The 19,218-nt window shown below is 44.1% G+C and overlaps 1 long non-coding RNA gene across 1 annotated transcript; it reads left to right on the top strand.

Moving 5' to 3' along the window:
- The first annotated feature begins 14,231 nt into the window (after window positions 1–14,231).
- Window positions 14,232–18,509, top strand: LOC119448021 (uncharacterized). The gene is made up of 3 exons (XR_005190916.2): window positions 14,232–14,543; window positions 15,301–15,404; window positions 16,970–18,509. It is a non-coding gene; the product is annotated as an uncharacterized LOC119448021 (long non-coding RNA).
- Window positions 18,510–19,218: the final 709 nt, after the last annotated feature.

The following is a 19,218-nucleotide window of genomic DNA, read 5'->3' as shown; positions in this document are numbered from 1 at the left end:
CTATAGGAAAGAAAGGAGATGTTCTGCACCATTGCGCTCCCATTACTTCGCCGCGCCGAATCGTCCTCTCTCTGGCGAGAGCTTAGCCGGCTTCACCGCAACAGACTTAAGTTATGCGGTGAAGTATATAAAATCAATTGCGGTGCAGCAAATTAAGAGTGGAGAGGGGCCACTGTTACGGGAAATAGTATGTGTTCCTGTATGGGCAACCAGCGCTGAAACTTCGCGTGCTAGCAGCAGCGCCATAACACACAGCCTAGCGAGTGGTGGAAACAGTTTTCAGCTGCACATGCTGCGATTTCGCATCATCAATTTCACCACTCTTCTTGAGGTACATGTGTCCAGATTTTGGCCTGGCTGGAAACCGGCGTGCTAGAACGCATGAGCGGATGCGCTTTTCCAGCGCACGTCGGTATGGCCCTATGGCCAGAGCTTGGCGAAATACATGGAGCTAAAGTAAACGTTGACACAGCCGCGCGTCTGTTATCCAAAATGTGGTACCATTTTCGTGGCCTCCCTATCGGATGGTGTCTGCATATTTCAGCTGCGCACCCGAACTGCCGTAGCGCCTCCTGACCAGAGCTGGTTCCCCATTGTACATGCGCGCACGCGCCGTCTTCAGTCATAGTACAAGCACTGAGAGACCTAATAAGGGTACTGGCAGAACTTCGGACGTGGTGATTTAATTCTTTGTTTTAGCCACCCAGGACACCCTTTATTTGAGATGGGGCCTAAAAGGCGCTCCTCAATTTAACGCGCGCACACGACTCGTTTCAATATTCTGGGCTGTTACACCCAGAATATTTTTGAAGCCATTACACGGAGGAACCTCGTATGTAGACTTCGTAGGCGTCACCATTGCCCATTAGCTTCTTCTTCTTCTTTCTTTCCCTCCCTCCTTTTAACGGCTCCCTTTCGGGGCCACCGAAGTGATGCATCGGCAGGGTTCGTGCCATGCTCTCCGGCCATGGCCTCCCAAAAAGGGGCTTAAATTCGTACGGCAATGTCAGAAACAGCTCTGAAGGGCTGTCACTACAGTTATTAGACGTCTGAGTATTGTACTGCGACCGGAGGCTGCGCGTGCGAGTATAATACCGAGCTAGCCAGGTGGGCGAAACAAGTAGTTAAATCGCCACAGCCATGTCAGCAACCGATCTGAAGGCTTGTCAGTACAGTTAAATCGATGCTCGTACTCCGAGCGGAGACGGCGTGTCTGCGCGTGCATAATTAAGGAACACGCACTATGTTTTATCACCTTTGTTAGTGTATACTTGTCGTTCAGTAGCAATGTTTATTATAACCTTTTGTATAACTTGTTTATTTCTTTCAATATGTTCCCTTTTTGCCCCTCCTGCTTGGTCTTCGGACTGCAGTATGTAATAAATAAAAAAAATAAAATATGTACCGTGACAGTGGCCCCTTTCTTTTCGTGGTATCCTTCATCGCATAAGAACGCTGTGCTGCAGTGAATCTAACCTAAAACTGGCCCAGAAGGTAGTGTAGGGATAAACTGATCATATATCTGTCAAACGTCGCAAAAGCTTTACAATAGCTGACTGGGCTATACATTCCAGCAGCTGCAATGCTCAAAACAAGATCATCTCACCTTTGACTGTCTTGAACTGTAGGGGGGTAAGCCTCGAAACAAACTCGTGATTTTCCTGGTGGTGCCGCATCAAATCCCCGCGATGAGCAAATAGGTTAGGCTCAATGCAAATGTCGCATTCAAAATTTATCGGCGCGCCTTTAGCAAAAGAACTTGACTGTTCACCGTGCTTTGTCTTCAAGTGCCTCATTCGAGCTGACTTTCACTGATATTGCAGATTACACAGCGGACATGGGATTTACCCCGAACAGTTAGCAGGCGGTTGGTCAAAACTTGCCATGACGATGTGCGCCGTGAACACCGAAAGCAAAGCGAGAAAGTACAAGTGGGCTTATAACTCCTCCACCGAAGCGGATGCGGACCATTGGCATAGCCAGAGCGGGGTGTTTGGAGGGTTGAACCCCCTTCACCCCTTCCAACGGAACAAAAAGTTTCAAGAGGTGGGCTCCGAAAGAGCGACATGAATGAAAGGGAAAGCTTCACTGTGAAAGCAAGGCGAGGGCTATTCTGGTGGTCCGGAAGGGGGGGGGGGGCAAGTTGTAATGGTGGTGATACTCTCCCCCAGCAAAGAACACTGCGGCCTATTCCTCATTCCGAATTGTGTTAACCATAACTGCTGAGGGGGGACCAGCGCTAAAAATTCCACACGCAGATCAAGATGGCACGAGCACGTACATAAAACTTCGGGGCATTCTTGCTCCCGAAGTCGGAGAGCTTCTCGTTTCTGGTACTTGACCGAATTGGCGACCCCGCTGCGCGGGAAAAAGAAAGTATTCCGCAAAGAATGTGACTTTTTTGTATAGGAAACACAAAATAACCACGCCTCTCCCCCCCCCCCTTTTTTTCATTCCTTCTTTTTCTTTCCTTGCCGCTGAGTATCATTATGTTAATAAACTTGAGAAGAGCTTTTGCTATCTCAGGCTAGTTTGTACACGCTGTTAAGAATGAAAACAGGGCAATAAACGGGACAAGAAAGACCTACAGAGTGCTGATTTGCGCACGGCAAGATATATCAAGGACGGGTGTGCTGGGCCAGGGAAGCTAAGAAACCGCCACAACAAACAGGTGGGTAGGCAGGCAGGCAGGCGGGTAGATGAATGGCCTCGAAGTCCACGCAGAAACAGAACTATGGGATTGCTAGGGGCCGCCACGTCGTTCAAAACTCCGGGGAATGTTAAAGAGAGCGACAGTAACTAACGTAACAGAAAAGAATTTTAAGAACGGGAGTGGAGTGATGGATACGAGGAGGGGGGGAGGGGCGCAAATATGGCGCCAAGGACGAGTCGGTGGATAATTATGGGCATAGAGCGTCTCGTCTCAGCCCGATCGCTCAACACCAGATGGTCGTCGCCAGTCGCTTAGCTGAGGTTCACCTACCCCGTCGTAACACGTGCTAACTTAGATTTCTCGGAAATCGTAAATTGAACGGTTCATTTAGGCGCGAATTATTTATTCAGGGTTCAATTCATATAATACACAATAACATAGTTTCATTTATTTATTCACTTTCTTTTAAGAATAAGGTGCAAGTTTAAACCCGGCGCCCACGTTTATCTCCTGAGTGCGCACACGTTGAAATCTGGCATGCAAGAGTGCGGACTCGCATGCACGGCTACGTGCGTGCGCGCGCACGCACAAGGAGGGGGAGGTGAAAAGAAGGCGAGTGCGGCACGCAGTCACGTGACTTCACTAGGGACATATCCGCCTCGCAAATCTAGGGAATTGCACAAGACGAAATCTGACAACACTAGAGTGTTCTGGTGGAGATTTATTTAGTCGCTCCCAATAAAACATCCGCAAGTCTTAGTGTAGAGTCACGAGCCGAAACTGTTGGCGGAAATGCATTCTCTCTCACGTTCGCGAACCGAAGCATTTCCTCGGATAAATTTTTTATGCAATATAATGCACTTCATGCATTTGCGTATCAGCAACATGCTTTCCTGAATCTGGCTTTCTGGTCCAGAAGCTGCATCACTGTAACCGATGGTGTAGGCACTTTGTCAAAATAGAGTTCACCTCCATATACAGTCCAATACGATTGTGCAGAAGGATATATAGTAAATGTAATAGTATTGCTTTTCGTAGCCCCAGCACCATCCTGTATCTAGCTGTAGCTACGTCACCCTCGTAGCTCTAAAGCAAAATAAGAACGCAAGTCTCCAGTTTTGATAGGGGCTCTGTATCACTACTCTACAATCGCAATACATTGCGCCCCCCCCCCCCAATAGAAAGAATTAATTATATTTCTTCTAGTTCTCCAAACAGTTTAACATCGCACATTTGCCGTAGTACAACAGAATATGAAATTCCCTTCTTTTTTGATGTAAATTATACCTCAGTCTGAATGTCCACGACAAGGACCGGAGCTCTAATTGATCACGCATTCGTAAAACAAATACAAAATTTGAAATTGAGAAGATTTATGAATCTCACTTAAGCGTAGATGGTTCCCTACCCGCAGTCGTGCGCCGTATCATCTACGGCGCACCACAGTAGGCTTGAACGTCTTAGCAATAAACATATAAGCAAACTTACGAGTCCTGTCTTATTGCACCGTAACGCTGAAATGCTACCCGATTATCATGGATAGTCTACAGACGCGACTTATCTGCAGCAATTTTTCTCTTTCTCGTTGCTTCAATTTACAGTTCCACGCGCACGTATAGGGTCGCAGATGCTCTTTCCCGCGTACAATTAATTCCAGCATTCGGTTGCATGGCGCCCTTGAAAGCGCTGCTGCGCGGTCCCTTCATATATGAAACGCGATCGCAGTTACACAGGCAGCCACTTGAACTGTCTACTCTGTTTTTTTTTGTTTTTTTTTGAGTGCCAATGTTCAGTTCGTTGCAGCAGTGTTGAGTCCCAATCTGCAGCGGCTACGGCATGCGACGGTATACTTAAGTGGCAATGCATCTACGCTGATTCGCTTACTGCTAATGCACATAAGCAGGGGTATTGTGGCACTCATGCTGACATACAAATTACAACGGCTACAGCATTCGGCACTACTTACATGCTAGTACACGTAGACTAATGAAATTATTCGTACATTACATTACATCTAATGCTAATGCATCTAAGGAGAGTTACTGTACTGTTCAGCTCGTGTTTAGATACAAACTGCAATGGCTACAGCATTAGGTACTAATGCATCTAAGATGCTGCACCTAATACTAATGCATCCGAACAATGCTACCAATGCTCATATAGTGCCTAAGCATGGTAACATAGATACGAAGTAACGCATTCTCTACGAGTTACCGCAAATTGCGGCGATAGCGTTACATAGTTTTGGCTCATTCAACAGCGGAAAGAGATTTGGTTACACTTCTTTGCACGTCATCGCAGTACCATTACCACACCACTTGTATCGTTGATAATCGCATAAGTCCGTTTCGCGTCTCAACAGTGACCACAGCTGATACGTTGCGATGGCAGCGACGTAATCGGTAATGTGATAGGGGTAATGTGGCAGCGTTCGATTCTTTCGAACGATGATGCTGGAATGATTTTAGACACCGTGTGGGAAGACAATAGACTGAGCTTCCCGCACCAGCTTGTCGTAACGCAACTGATTTTGACAACGTCTACTTGAGCCTTCTTAATTGTTTATTGGTACACAAGGACTATGCATTTCATTTTGAAGGAACCAACAATAAAATCAAGCCAGTTTTGCGAACTCACCCTGAGCCAAAACCGCGAAAAATACAAAATATATATATATATATATATATATATATATATATATATTTCAGATTTATGAGGTCAAACTGACCTATCGACAATGAGTTTACGGCACGAAATTCAATAAAGGAGAGTTTAGCCTTTTTTATCTCAAGTGAGCAACCGTTCTTCCCGCGCCCGATGAAGCAAAATAATGTTTTGAAAGGTTACTGTAATAGTCTAAACTGACTCACTGTTGATCTATGGTAGCCCTTTAAAGGACACTAAAGGCAAACACTTAGTCGACGTGGACTATTCATATGCCATTCCAGAAACCTCGCAACGCTCGTTTTGTGTCAATAAAAGACAGTTTGTGAAATTTCATTTGAAGGGTCCGACTACCTTTATTTCAATTCAAATCTCCCGCACCCAAGCATTTCCCACGTGCAACCAAAGTTCCACATGTTCCACAGGAGGGTTTTAAGCGCCACCGGTCATTCAGGCTGGCAATGTTGTGTGAAACAAAGTGTTCGATCTTTGTAGCTGAAAACACTTGCAACGTTCACCCGAGCTCAGCTACAATTGCGACGCGAACAAGAACGTATGTAGATCAGTAATGCTACGCAAGCTGGGTGCGTTAGTTTTCAGTGAACTGGACGGAACCTCTAACAAAATACAGGTGTTTGGAAAACAACCGACATGCCACGGTTCCGTAGTTTCTGTGGCGCTCTGCTTCTAATCACAACGTTCTACGTTCGCTTCCCCGCTGCGGCGCCCGCATTTCGGTGTTCCCGGAAAAAAAAATTATGGGGTTTTACGTGCCAAAACCAGTTCTGATTATGAGGCACGCCGTAGTGGGGGACTCCGGAAATTTGGACCACCTGGGGTTCTTTAACGTGCACCTAAATCTAAGTACACGTGTGTTTTCGCATTTCGCCCCCATCGAAAATGCGGCCGCCGTGGCCGGGATTCGATCCCGCGACCTTGTGCTCAGCAGCCCAACACCATAGCCACTGAGCAACCACGGCGGGTGATGTTCCCGGAATGCAAAAGCACACGTGTATTTGTACTCCGCCAAAAAATGTACTTGTAGTGCAGATTTTGTTGCATTGCAAGTGGGGCCGCGTGAGCCAATCAGAGGAACCGATGCGCAGATATTATGCGTCAGTCACGCAACCAGCGTAATAATGCACAACGTTTTCACTTCTTTGAGGGGAACTGAACAGACGGCATAGGAAACGCGTGGTTCGCGCACCATCCACAACTATTTTGACGTGAAACTAAGTTATGTTTTGTCTGGGGGGTCACGTTCTAAAACCATATGTGCAGCACAGACGATGTTATTGTGACCGTCAGACATTATAAGGCGAAAGCTTTAGATGACTCATGGGTCGGAAAATCCGACGATCGTCAGGCGTTGTGGCACCAAAATTTAATTAATTAAATTACGGGGGTTTTACCTGCCAATACCACGATTTCATTATGAGGCACGCCGTAGTGGGGGAATCCGGAATATTTTGGACCACCTGGGGTTCTTTAACGTGCACCAAAATCTAAGAACACGGGTGTTTTCGCCCCATCGAAATACGGCCGCCGTGGCCGGGATTTGATCCCGCGACGTCGTGCTTAGAAGACTAACATCACAGCCACTAAGCAACCACGGCAGGTAACCAAAATTCAAGTGACGTATCAGGTGACGTCTCAGACACATTAAACAAACAGTTATCATGAGTAGAAGCAAGATCGAGATGACTATGGAGGCTACCAACATAGCCACATTTGGTGACACATGCGCCAGTAAGCCATCTATTTCTTTAACAATAAAAGAGCTAGATTATCCCTGTTCGAGTTGAGCGGACACCGTTCTAAATAATCAGCATGGCCACAAAAGTGTCTACGTGTGCTTTTCCCGGTTTCGTTCATATTTGTTGAGCAATGTACACGTGTCTTAGAACGTTTTGAGGAGTATAAGTACACTTTCGACAACTGGAAACAAATACGCTGGTGAAAGTTTGGGCGGTGTGTTTGTCTAATGTGCCTTTCCGTGTCCCTGTCATTCTGGCGGCGCTACAAGAATGTAGACGAAAAAAAAAGAAAGAGAAAGCCACGACCGTTCTAACGTGCCATTAACCACGCATAACCAGTGGCGACCTCAAGGCCACCGAAGAAGAGAACAGGTAAAGAGAAAACAAGTAATATGAAGTAACAACACATTTGAAGGAGAATGTCAAAGTAATTTAATGAATGTCTCGTGAGTGCGCAGGCTTTTGCCTTCATCCTCTTTATCGTGTACTGAAGTGACTGTCAACGTTTTTTGTAAAGGCGAACCAAGACAGCAAAAACATTTGAGGGAGTTACCCTTATGCAAGCAGTAATCAAGAACTCACCCTTCAGCCACCCTATTGCGGAACCCACTCAGTATAGGCACGAATACTTGGCACGCCTGAGCCGTTCCTGAATGAGCGCTGAATACACTGTGCCCATTCCCATATGAACAGCCGCAATTCAGTCGACGTTTCCTCGCCTATTCTGTCACAGCCTTCGTTTAAAATTTGATCAGTGGTAAATATTTAGTACCACTTTGGACGAGACTGTTTTCCTTATGTTCAAGGTATTTTCTGAACACGCGGCCTCTGGAATGTGAAGAGTGAGGTGTTTTAGCTCTGTTTGCCTGTCTTCATCTTTGCGATTTCTCTCCTCTTTCCTTTCCGAAAATTCTAAAATTTTCTAACCAGGGTCCGCATTCTCTGACGCTTCCGTTCTCGAAGAATTCGCTTTGCGAGCAGCGATTGGTGGCCACCTGGGTGACGCCATCGCCTCGGCACGCACACGCATAATATGACGACGTCACGCACATGTCAATCTTGCGGCTACCGAATTAGCGTCTGCTACGAAGCGAAGTGGTGCGAGGTGCTTCGATGTGATTCGAAGGCGCTGTATGACGCGTGCAGAGCCCGTGCGTGCCGTGTGCACCGGCGAGATCGGTGTTCCTGGCAAAATGGCGGCGATGGTGATCCCTGTGGCCCGTGCGTTCGTGCTTTTAGCGAGCATCCGTGAGAGACAACGACGACCTCGACATCGAAAAGACGCGTTTCAGATGGCAGACGAAGAATTCACGAGGCAAATATTTTTTTATTTACCAAGAAGCGTTCCTAATTTGCTACATTTTACCTTGGTTTTTGACGTTCACTTCAAGAAAAAAAAACTGCACACCGATTGGCCTCTGCCCTTCCTCACGTTCTAATTACGTCAGCGGACCGCCAAAACGTGACGCCACCACCAAACTGAATTCTTCGAAAACCGAAACATTACAGAATACGGCCCCTGGAGCACACCACTTCTCCAAATTAAATAACAACTCGGGATTCTTTTTGGGTTTGTAGTGATTCCAGAACGCAAAAATGTGGCAGAACACATTTCACGATGAATGTGATGCGATTAGCAATAAGGCAATGTATTGCGCCACACAGTATAGCCAATGCGGAAACGCCTCATGTATGGAGCGATTGTGCAGCCGCGGTACTTTCTGGCGCTTCTCTATATAAACAAGCTGCCTAATCCAGTGGCGCATCGGTGAAGTCCACGCTTTTGTCAATACACCATTAAGACGCACTTGTCTGACGTGGGTTTGCTACCACCCAGCAACAGATAAATTTGAGGTGGTTTTTGGTGTGATTAGCACTCTTCGGGTACTTCAGGCACTTTGGGGGGGGGGGTGCGGTCTCTCTATCTAATGTATCTACCTAACTGTCTGTCTATCTGTGTCTCTAACTGTTTTCCCGCCAACTTGGCTCACTGGGTAGTCCATTCTCTACTGTGTGGATCATTGAGCTGCTGCTCTGAGGAAACCGGGATCGAAACCATCCACCGGACCAACTTGGGTCACTGGGTATGTGCCACGAGATATGCGCCCCTCTTAGATGAGCCTCTTTTATGCCAACTTGAGTCACGGGCTATGCGCCATTGGGTATAGGCCGTTCTTAAAAGTAACGCGTTGACGACAACTGGGGTAAATATGTGCCATATGGTAGTGTCGCTCTTCAATGACGAGGAAAATAATTTAATATTTTTCGGTGTTGGGCGGAGTGGCACCCGCGTCATAAATATCCATACACACTTGAGTGATGATATATTCGCCCACGCGCCACGGGAATGGCGTAGCGTACCGAGAGGTAAGTGCACCCGCCACGGTGGCTCGGTCAGTCAAGGCGTTGCGCTGCTAAGCACGAGGTTGCGGAATCGAATCCCGGCCGCGGCGGCCGTATTTCGATAGAGGCGAAATGCGAAAAACGCCCGTGTGCTTGCGTTGTAGTGCACGTTAAAGAACCCCAGGTGGTCAAAATTATTCCGGAGCTTTCCACTATGGCGTGCCTCACAATCATAACTGGTTCTGGCACGTAAAAACCCCAGAAAGAAAGATAAAAAAATGCGAGAGAGCATTCCGGTGGCATAGACGCCTTATACTTACCGTGTTTCGACGGTTGGAATACGCTGCGTCGATACCTTACTATAGAATGATAATCGAATTAGTTTTACCCTTCATAGTGAGATGGGTTTTGGGGGATTTTAATTCATTACCATTCATAGGGTACTTGTGCGCTTTCCGGGGGCCAAGTATCTATCTATGTTTGTATATATGTAGGTTTTCCCACCTACCGTTTTCCTGGGTCACTGGGTAGTCCGGGGTCGAATGAGTAGCGCATCAGACCGCTGTGTTGAGGTAACGCCCTTACGAAAATGAATTTAGAGTTCCTTTAGAACTCCTAATGAGTTCCTATGAAGTCAAAAGGACTCTATTGGAACTCGCGCTCTATAGAGTCGTATCCATATAGAATCTCTATACGAAGTTTAAAGCAACCTGTCTAAGAAACATGTCATTTCACACACAATAAAAGTGCAATAAAGGGTGTATTGACGTTATATGTACTGAATTCTATAAAGTATTTTTTAAAGAACGTCTTTAGAACTTCTAATGTGGCCTCTCTATAGAATGGCTTTCTATAGGCTTTCTATAGACGTTCTATAGAGGGTTATTGATATCTTATGTACTAAATTCTGTAGAAAAACGTTTATGGAACGTTTTTAGCACTTCTAATGCGGCTTGTCTATAGACTGGCTCTCCATTCGCCCTCTACAAACGTTCTGTAGAGGGTGTATTGATATCTTATGTACTAAATTCTATAGAAGAACGTTTATAGAACGTTATTAGCACTTCTAATGTCACCTATCTATAGACAGCTTCTCCATTCGCTCTCTATAAATGTTCTATAGAGGGTGTGTCGACATCATATGTACTCAATTCTATAGAAGAATGCTTATAGAACGTTTTTAACCCTTCTAATGCGGCCTGTCTATAGACTGGCTCTCCATTCGCCCTCTATAAAAGTTTTATAGAGGTTGCATTTACATCATATGTACTAAATTCTATAGAAGAATGTTTATAGAAAATTTCTCGCACTTCTAATGTGTTCTGTCTATACAGCGGCTCTCTTTTCCCGCTTTGTAAGCATTCTTCAGGGTGTTTCAATTACCTTGTGCCAAACATAAAAAATATGCAAATGCAATGTAGCTGGAGAGATACCAAAATAATGTTTGCCGTCGCCCTCAGATACTCAAATTATTTTTACATTCCGCCTAATTCGATATTTAGTCTTAATTAATTAATCAACTTCTCAAATATTTTAATTAGATGAAAATTGTCAATCAGAAAATTGCAGAGCACCATGAAATACTGCCGACACATATTTCTGTTGCTCAATACGTGCTGTATAAAAGTGTTGTTCCGAGTATGAAAGAAGCCCGCGAATACACGCAAAGTGCCTCGAGCGGCCAGTCGCGCGGCAGTATTTCAGAAGTTGAATAATTATTTAAGACTAATTATCTAATTAGGTGGAATGCAAAAAAATGATGCGAGTATCTCCAAGCGACGGCTAACAACATTACCTTGGTTCGGTTAGTTCGGTCCAGCTACGTGGCATTTGCAGATTTTTAAAGTTTGGCTCAAGTTACGTGAAACACCGTGTATGGAGGGTGTATTGACAGCATATGTATTAAATTCTATAGAACAATGTTATGGAATGTTCGTAGCACTTCTATTGTGGCATATAGACTGGCCCTCAATTCCCACTCTATAAGCGTTCTATAGTGTGTGTATTCGCATATGCACTGAATTCTATAGAGGAACGTTTATAGGACGCTTAAAGAAGCTACCGTGCGGCCTGTCTATAGAATGACTTTATATTTGCACTCTATAAACGTTTCAATAGGAGGTGTCGAATACTGCTGAATAACATCTCAAAGTGTCTTTTTAACTCGAAAAGACAACAGTGCACCCATGCAAATTTTTGTGCTTGCAACAAATGATGTGAAAAAAATGATATACGCTAGTTCAGAGAGAATTGGACAACTTGATTTGCCTTTAACGTGGTGGGAGGCCCTCAGCAGAGAACGTACTGAGATATTGACACATAATAGTAAGATTCACGTACTGTAACACGTTTAGATATTTTGCTTTATCGCTCGATGTACAGAGCTGTTGCTAAGCTCTTGTAAAATTTCCACTCGCGCCAATTTCCAAGGAATAAAAAGCCTGATTATTTCAAACCCATTTCATAGGTTTTTACTATCAAGCAAGAGCATCTTTACAATCACTGAAGAAGGCGAACAAAACGAAAAGCGAAATTACACAAAGTAACGTCAACGAAGCGCATTGTGGTTTCTATCGCCGATGCAGGTAAATCACTAAGACGACCAAGGAACACATAAACAAAACTAAGCGTAAGCAGCCACGTCTATCTGCTGGAACGCAGTGACTGCAGCACTTGGCAGAAAACACACTGAACGCCGCCACACATTTTGGCCTACGTCACTAAAATGCGACGCATGCACGCTGCTGAGACACGCGGTTTTTTCGAGGAATCTTCGTAGGTCGTACGATACTCGGAGAAGTCACGAACGACATGAGTGCAATCCGCGCACGATAAACACACCGACACGAAAGCAAGATACGGACGACATGGGTATAACCTGCGCCACACGAGCAAAATTAAGAACCATCGTATATTTGTTGCTTTGCGACGGACAATTACAAAGCGCACGGAAACATCGTACACTGCCATGTGTACCTCCGAGATTGTGTCAAAAATTTCTGGGCTACATTTAATGTTGAAGACCGCAGGAAGCTACTTAAAACGAAGTTACGGCGCAGGTAGCGCTGCTAACGGCTGCGGGAAATGTCATTTAGGTGCTTTAAGACAGGTGATCGGAGTTGAAATCGTTCAAATCACGCCCCAGCGACGGATTCCTCAGGATCACATAACCAGATCTCGAAGGCCATGCTTTTGAAGGCTGCTTGCGGCATAAGCGATTCAAAAGCGAGAACAGGTTGCGGAATTTCTTCCTGCGCTAAACTGTAGCGTACGATATAGACTGGTCGATGGTTCTTTTTGTCTCGCAACGTATATACGTAATTGGGCACAAAATGGCAAAAAACGTGCTGTAGGGGTTATTATTGCTTGCATCACGGATGCCACAACAGCCTCACAAGTATACAGACGGCGCTGGCGACGCCGGTCCCACGAGACCGGTAAAATAAGGCGTGTTGTTATTCCTCCGTCTTGAATGTGCCGGTTGGTAGTGCACGCTGCTTCGATGTGTTTGTTTGATCGTGTGTTTTGTAGCGTTAGCTACACTGGCCTAGCCAAGCCCGTTTCGCGCGGCACATCAAGAGCCGTGCTGCGCATGCGCAAGGATCAGTGATGTCATACGGCTTGCGCACCGGTGCCACCGGAGCCGGCACCTCTCGCGCACTCCGCCGCCGCCGCGAGTGACTCACCGCCGCCGGTCTGCGCATTCCAGAGGAGTGACGTCGTAGCCGTGGTAGACGCACTGGCGCCCAGTGATGTTCCGTGCAGGGAATTTTCCCTTTTTCAGGGAATTTTCAGCCGTCATTTTGGATAAAAGGGAAAAAGGGAATCTTCGCAATATTGCAGGGAATTTCTGGAATGGTGAAATTCCCCCATAATGTCCAAAACATAGCGACACGATGCGCTTTCGGATTCTGCAATTGTTTCCGGCGCATGCAGCAGGCAAAAGCATAGCCTTTGAGATTCGTTATTGTTACTTATATAAAGCGATTTCTTGTTTACTTTGCGTGTTTGATTCGGAACCAACATTTCCACAACGTATTCACAGCACATGGGCTCCGAGATTGCTACGTGACATCGTAGTGGAAGAGCTTATTGTTTCGTTATGAATGGGCAACAAGCCACAAGCATCCAATCCAAAGAATAATCAAAATAGGAGCAGAGGAGCGGCAATCGGATGTTTATTTGAACGTTTTGCTTGCGTCAGTTGTTTTGTCATAAACTATGGGCTCCGATGACAGCATGGATGACGGCTCCGGACCATCAAATCCTAAACAGGCAAAGCAAACGAGAAAAAAGTTCGTGAAGTTGTTTCGCTCGGAGTGGCTCAGCATGCCGGAATTTAAAGGATGGCTTGTAGAGCACACGACTACCGGGGCGAAGTGCAAAGCCTGTGGCGTGACAATCAAGTGCGGTAAGAGCGATCTTCTGAAGCATGCTAAAACCACGAAACACCTGGCAGCAATAAGATATAATTCGTTAGTGCAGGGAAAAATCCGGGGATTTTTTTAGACATATGCAGGGAAAAATGCCCGAAATAGGGAATTTTCATGTCTCGGAAAGGGAATTTTTAGGCGCAGTACGGAACATCACTGCTGGCGCCGGCGCGCTCGCTGTGCAGTCGCCGTCTGACACTGCGCTGGAGCCGCTGCGCTTCTGACTGGCGTTTGTGTGTGTCATTGGAGCAGCAGTAAGCATGACAATCAAGCTAATCATTGACAATCTAGACAACCAGGAAAGCTAAGAATAATCAGCTGAACCTTTGCTAACGCTACGTATATCCTGGCATAGCCGAGCTAAGCCACTGCAACGTTTTTTAGGTTTGCCGTAAGGAAATGTGGTGTAGTTCGCGTGCACGAAAGTGCCGGAAGATATCCTGCGTCTGGCTCCAAACTCGCCGTATGCGTGGCGCGCCAGGCAAATGCGGACCAACGATTTTCATGCCGTGGAGTGTGTTCCCTTTGTCTTGGGTGGTCGTGGAAAGTTTTATAGACGTCGCAATGAAATGTGTATTATTAGCGTGCCTCTGCTCGTCCATTACGCAACGGCATGTATGCTGGGATCAAAATCGTCGACGCAGCACTCGCAACTCGGAGAGCTCTTTTCGATCTCATCGTACTGTTCAAAAGGTAAGCAATCGTACTTGGTAACTACACGTGTGTTGTGCGTGCTTATCGTGTGCATAGAGTGCCTTGCGGACGTAGGAAATAGAACACCCACGACAACAGTGAAACCTGTGCTGATGCTTGCGGCGCGCTGGTTGTCAGAATTTGGTTACGCAAATTTGTTGCCACAATGCGGAATTGATAATCCTGATAAGCGTTTTCTTCCGCTGAGATAGGTTACGTTCGGAAATCATCGTGTTCATATTGCGAACCTGTGCGTGAGCTCCCGGCTCCAATTGTGTAGTAACGATCCACCTGCGTCTTCACCGATTATTTCAATGACGTTTCCTTGCTTATAAATGCTTCGACGTTGTGGATAATCTCTGCTTACGAGGTTTTAGGTTTACGAGCAGCAGGAAAAAAAATGTAAGCCAATCACAGCTTGCTACTTACTAGTATAGCTTTCTTTTCATGACAAGCTGTGTTGACATAACTTTGACATAAATAAACATGACAGAGGAAAGTTGCTTAATCTAAATAATAAAAAAACGACTCTAAAAATTTTAAAATACATTGTAATGTGCAGGTGCGACGTGCCCAAAATTTTACTTTGATGAAATATTATCAAGACATTCAATAATTTCGACCTTTTGCTCTCTTGCCATCCTGTACTAGTGCAGACATTGTTTTCGTGACCATTTTAGGTGTTCCTTGCATGTGTTCATGATATGGCAGCTTTATTGTTCCGCTGCTATAAGCTAACACAGAACTCATTTTGTAGTGGTGAGGCCGTGGCCCGCAACAGTGTCCACTAAAAGGAGGAGCCCCCAGAAATGCAGACCCCATATGAGTGCCTGCAGCAGCACGGCTGGATGCTCATGTCAGGTATGTATGAAATGTACATGTTCCAACAAAGTTGTATCTTGGTATCATTCATGGTTCAGTTTAGCGACACATTATTACGCAGTTTACTGAAAAGGATAAATATTTGTGCAACTGTATTCAACTTACATGAGTGCGTAAAGATTATGCACACATTATCATGTTCTGTAGAAAACTAGACCTAACATGTCCTGGTGTTTAGTATTTTTTTCCTGCATAAATTGCTTGCCTGCAAGATAAATTTTATTTTTGCTTAGTACACGGTATGTTTATCGCTTTTTAGTTTAGTTATATTGTCTTAAAACTGTTTCCTATGCTGTCGCATTTATTTCCATATTTTTTCCTGTTTGTGCTACAAGCTGATGCAGTTACCTGTGCATGTAAGACCTTGTAGTGTAGTTTGCCAAATATGTCACAAGTCGCACGCAGCGTGGACACCATTGTTTATCATTAATATCTTGCCAGGTATTTCTGTCTTGTTCCCAGAACAACTGTGTCTGGCAAATACACATTTGATTAGCTTGAATTCGCTGAAAATAAATATGAAGGTGAGTATTCGCTCTGCTCAGTTACTTCAGTAATAAATAGGCAGACTGATTTTCATCCCTTGTCATCTAGAAAAGATATCTTTTTTTCCTGCATTATTAATGAGAGCTGGCTAACACATGTCTTCTTATTTATGTGGCATGCCTCACTGATTTCTCTGTTTAATTTTTCAGTGTGGGTGAAAAGAGATGAACAATCTTAATCCTACATTATGCCCTGTTGTGACAATGCATGGCCAAGTTGGACAAGCATACTGGTCTTTTGAGTGAAATATGGTCATCTCTTAGGCAGATGTTTAGGCACCGGCCAGTTTGCCCTATGTAAGTTTGACCACATGTGAAAGGAATACAGTACACTACCTGGGGTGACACATAATAGACAGATTTGGTGGTATTTCTCACCGAGGCAAGCCGCCCTTGCCTGCGTGCCTTTCTCAGTTCGCTTACGGACTGCCATGCATATCCTGCCTGCTTTATTTTTCGTTAGAAATATATATGCATAGGAGTCTACAAGTGAACTAAGAAATGCACCCTGGCCAGTGAGACTTGCTTTATTAAAGATACCATTAAATTTGTCTTGTGTCTGTCAGGGGTAGCGTTGTCTATTTCTGTGATCATATGCATATTTGGTCAAACGTACATGGGGCAGACTGGCCAGTGCCTCAACATGCGCCTTGGAGACAAAATTATGCGGACCAGGGGTTGAGTGATAAAGCCGATTTTTTCCTCTACCTGTGAAAGCAATGGGAAATTGAGAACGGGGGGGGGGGGCGCAGTCCAAACTTGGCATTTCACACTTTTCAGTATACTCATCAATTCAAGTTTGTGCTTGTTAATTACAAAGACATTCAGTTATCTTGGCGACCTTGTGGTCCATATACTTTTGCTCACGAGCGTGCATACACTGATTGTAGATTAGAAATTGGTGATTGTTTCGATAACTAAAAAAATCCACCATCATATTTATCCACCATTTTTGTGCAAAAAACCAAAAAACAAATGATTTTCAATTGTATTTTGCAGGCTTCACCATGGCGGAGTACCAGGCGGAACCAACGAGGTTAAAAACTAGCCTTTCCTCGCTGCTTTACCGGGAAGTGAAAATAGTGGGCGATCATGTAAGAATGAACTTGCAACATGTGAGCAGTAGCCAAAGCTCCATACAGGTCATGCTGGTGGTATGCTGGAATGCTGAGACAAACGACATTATTTATTTATTTACGTAATAAATTATTTACATTTCTTTGTTTATACCTTACTAAAGCCTTATGCCTCCAGGAAGGAATTAGGTAAAATGAGAAAGCATTATTACATCAAAGTAAACACGTTATTAAAAAAAGCGCCATTCGCATAGCACAAGCATGATGTAACATTTTTTATTCAGGTGACATTTTATACAAATCCACGAAAATTTCAAGAAACGAAGCCATTAAGTTAACAACTCTTACTAAAAAAACGATATCACAGTTCTGTTAGTTGCACCTAATCCATAACTAAACTTGGCCAAATTGACTTATCGTACATTGCTCTAAAATACAATCATTAATTTGTGAGTAGGACGTGCAAAATGCTTATAAACATTGGAGCATTTCACGTAAGCTGTAAATTCATATATCAAATTCCTTGACTTAAGACATAGCTGATCCAGTCTGCAGAACTGCGATATGTGTTTTTATTGAGGAGTCGGGGATTATTAAACTTCGTGCTTTTACTTTTCTTTAAACCTGCCTATTTTCAATAATTTTTACTTTAGGCTCTGAATTGAAATTCTTCCTACAACCGCTAGACCTTAACTTTCTCAAATGCTACAAATTTAATTCAAAATAGCCCTGTGGTTGTCTCAAAGCCACTTAGGAATTTCACACGTATTTAAGGAGGGAAATCTGAGTTGGTCCTTAGCTAAAGCTCGAGGCCAATTCCCACTTGCAGAACAGAATTGTGGTTGCTAGTTTTTTTTCAAATTGTGCAATTTTCAACCATTCTTAATAAAAATTGATGGCCTAAATGTAAGTAACAACAATTAAAAATGTTTTAAATGTAACAAACATCATCAAGTTTAGTACCGTGGTTGCCGAGAAAAACGATTTCACTATTCACATGCATAGGAGCTCCTGCGCTAAATCGTTTTCTTAGGTATTGTGTGCATCAGTCATGTTTGTATTTCCCACCATAATTTTTGAATATTGGGCCTGATCTCAAAACTTCCCTTATAACAACATTCAAGCTTTTTAAGCTTTGTACAATATATGATGCACTTCTCTAGGAGCACCACTATTTGCTGCATTTTTACAAGGACTGCCAGTGTTCTTTTTACACTTCAACATAGGCCAGAATGCTGTGTTTTATAAGTTTAGTATGGTTTTGCGGAGCTGACGCATAACATTGCAGTGCACATATATTTGTGCACATTCATATGAATCTACTTTCAGGCTTTAGTATCCAACCATTTATTGTGCACTGCTGGAACAGCAGGTCCTTCTGCAGTTTTAATGCGAAGCTTTCTTGTCTTAGACAAGCCTGATTTTCTCAGATTTCAACTCCAGTCAAGTCTGCCACAAATTCTTTTCCTGTATTCGTATGTTAGCACCACCAGCTTGATCCGTGAAGCGCCTTGGCAGCTACAGTTGCAAGTTCTAGGCTGAAGCATGTATGCAGACTGTTCTGAAGTGTGTATGTAGTATGTATGATGCATGTATCTAGTCTGAAGTGCAATAAACATTTAAAACAGATCACTTTGTGGTTGTAGTGCCTATTATTTTTGACACTGCATTTACTGTAATCGTTAATGCCTACAGTACAGTTCTCTAGAACCTCAGCAAAGTACAAACACATTACAAACATCGACATAGGTTTTATAGAGATTTGTCTTTTGGGTCTGTAAAGCAACTGCAGAGAAATGTTCTAAAGAAATTGGTCTTTAGCATCTTTAAAGGAACTCCGTAGAAACGCTCCATAGAAATTTGTCTTTACAATCTTAAAAGGAACTCCATAGCAATGTTCTATAGAAATTTGTCTTTAGGATCTTTAAAGGAACTCCGTAGGAATGTTCTTTAGAATTGCGTCTTTAAGATCTTAAAAGGAACTCGGTAGGAATGTTCTATAGAATTGTGTCTTCAGAGTTCATATAAGAATGCGGTGGCCAAATAACTGTTGGAACTCTATAGGAAAATTCTATAAGGAGTAAAAATAAACACAATAGAATTCTATCGAACAAGTTCAAAAGACTTTCTAAAAAGACACATTAAAATTTTTTGTAAGGGCGGGGCTCAAAA

This window comes from Dermacentor silvarum, chromosome 4 (assembly GCF_013339745.2).
Source record: "Dermacentor silvarum isolate Dsil-2018 chromosome 4, BIME_Dsil_1.4, whole genome shotgun sequence".
Classification (NCBI taxonomy): domain Eukaryota; kingdom Metazoa; phylum Arthropoda; class Arachnida; order Ixodida; family Ixodidae; genus Dermacentor; species Dermacentor silvarum.
The sequence above is the reverse complement of the archived record's forward strand: the minus strand, read 5'-3'. Positions and strand labels throughout refer to the sequence as shown.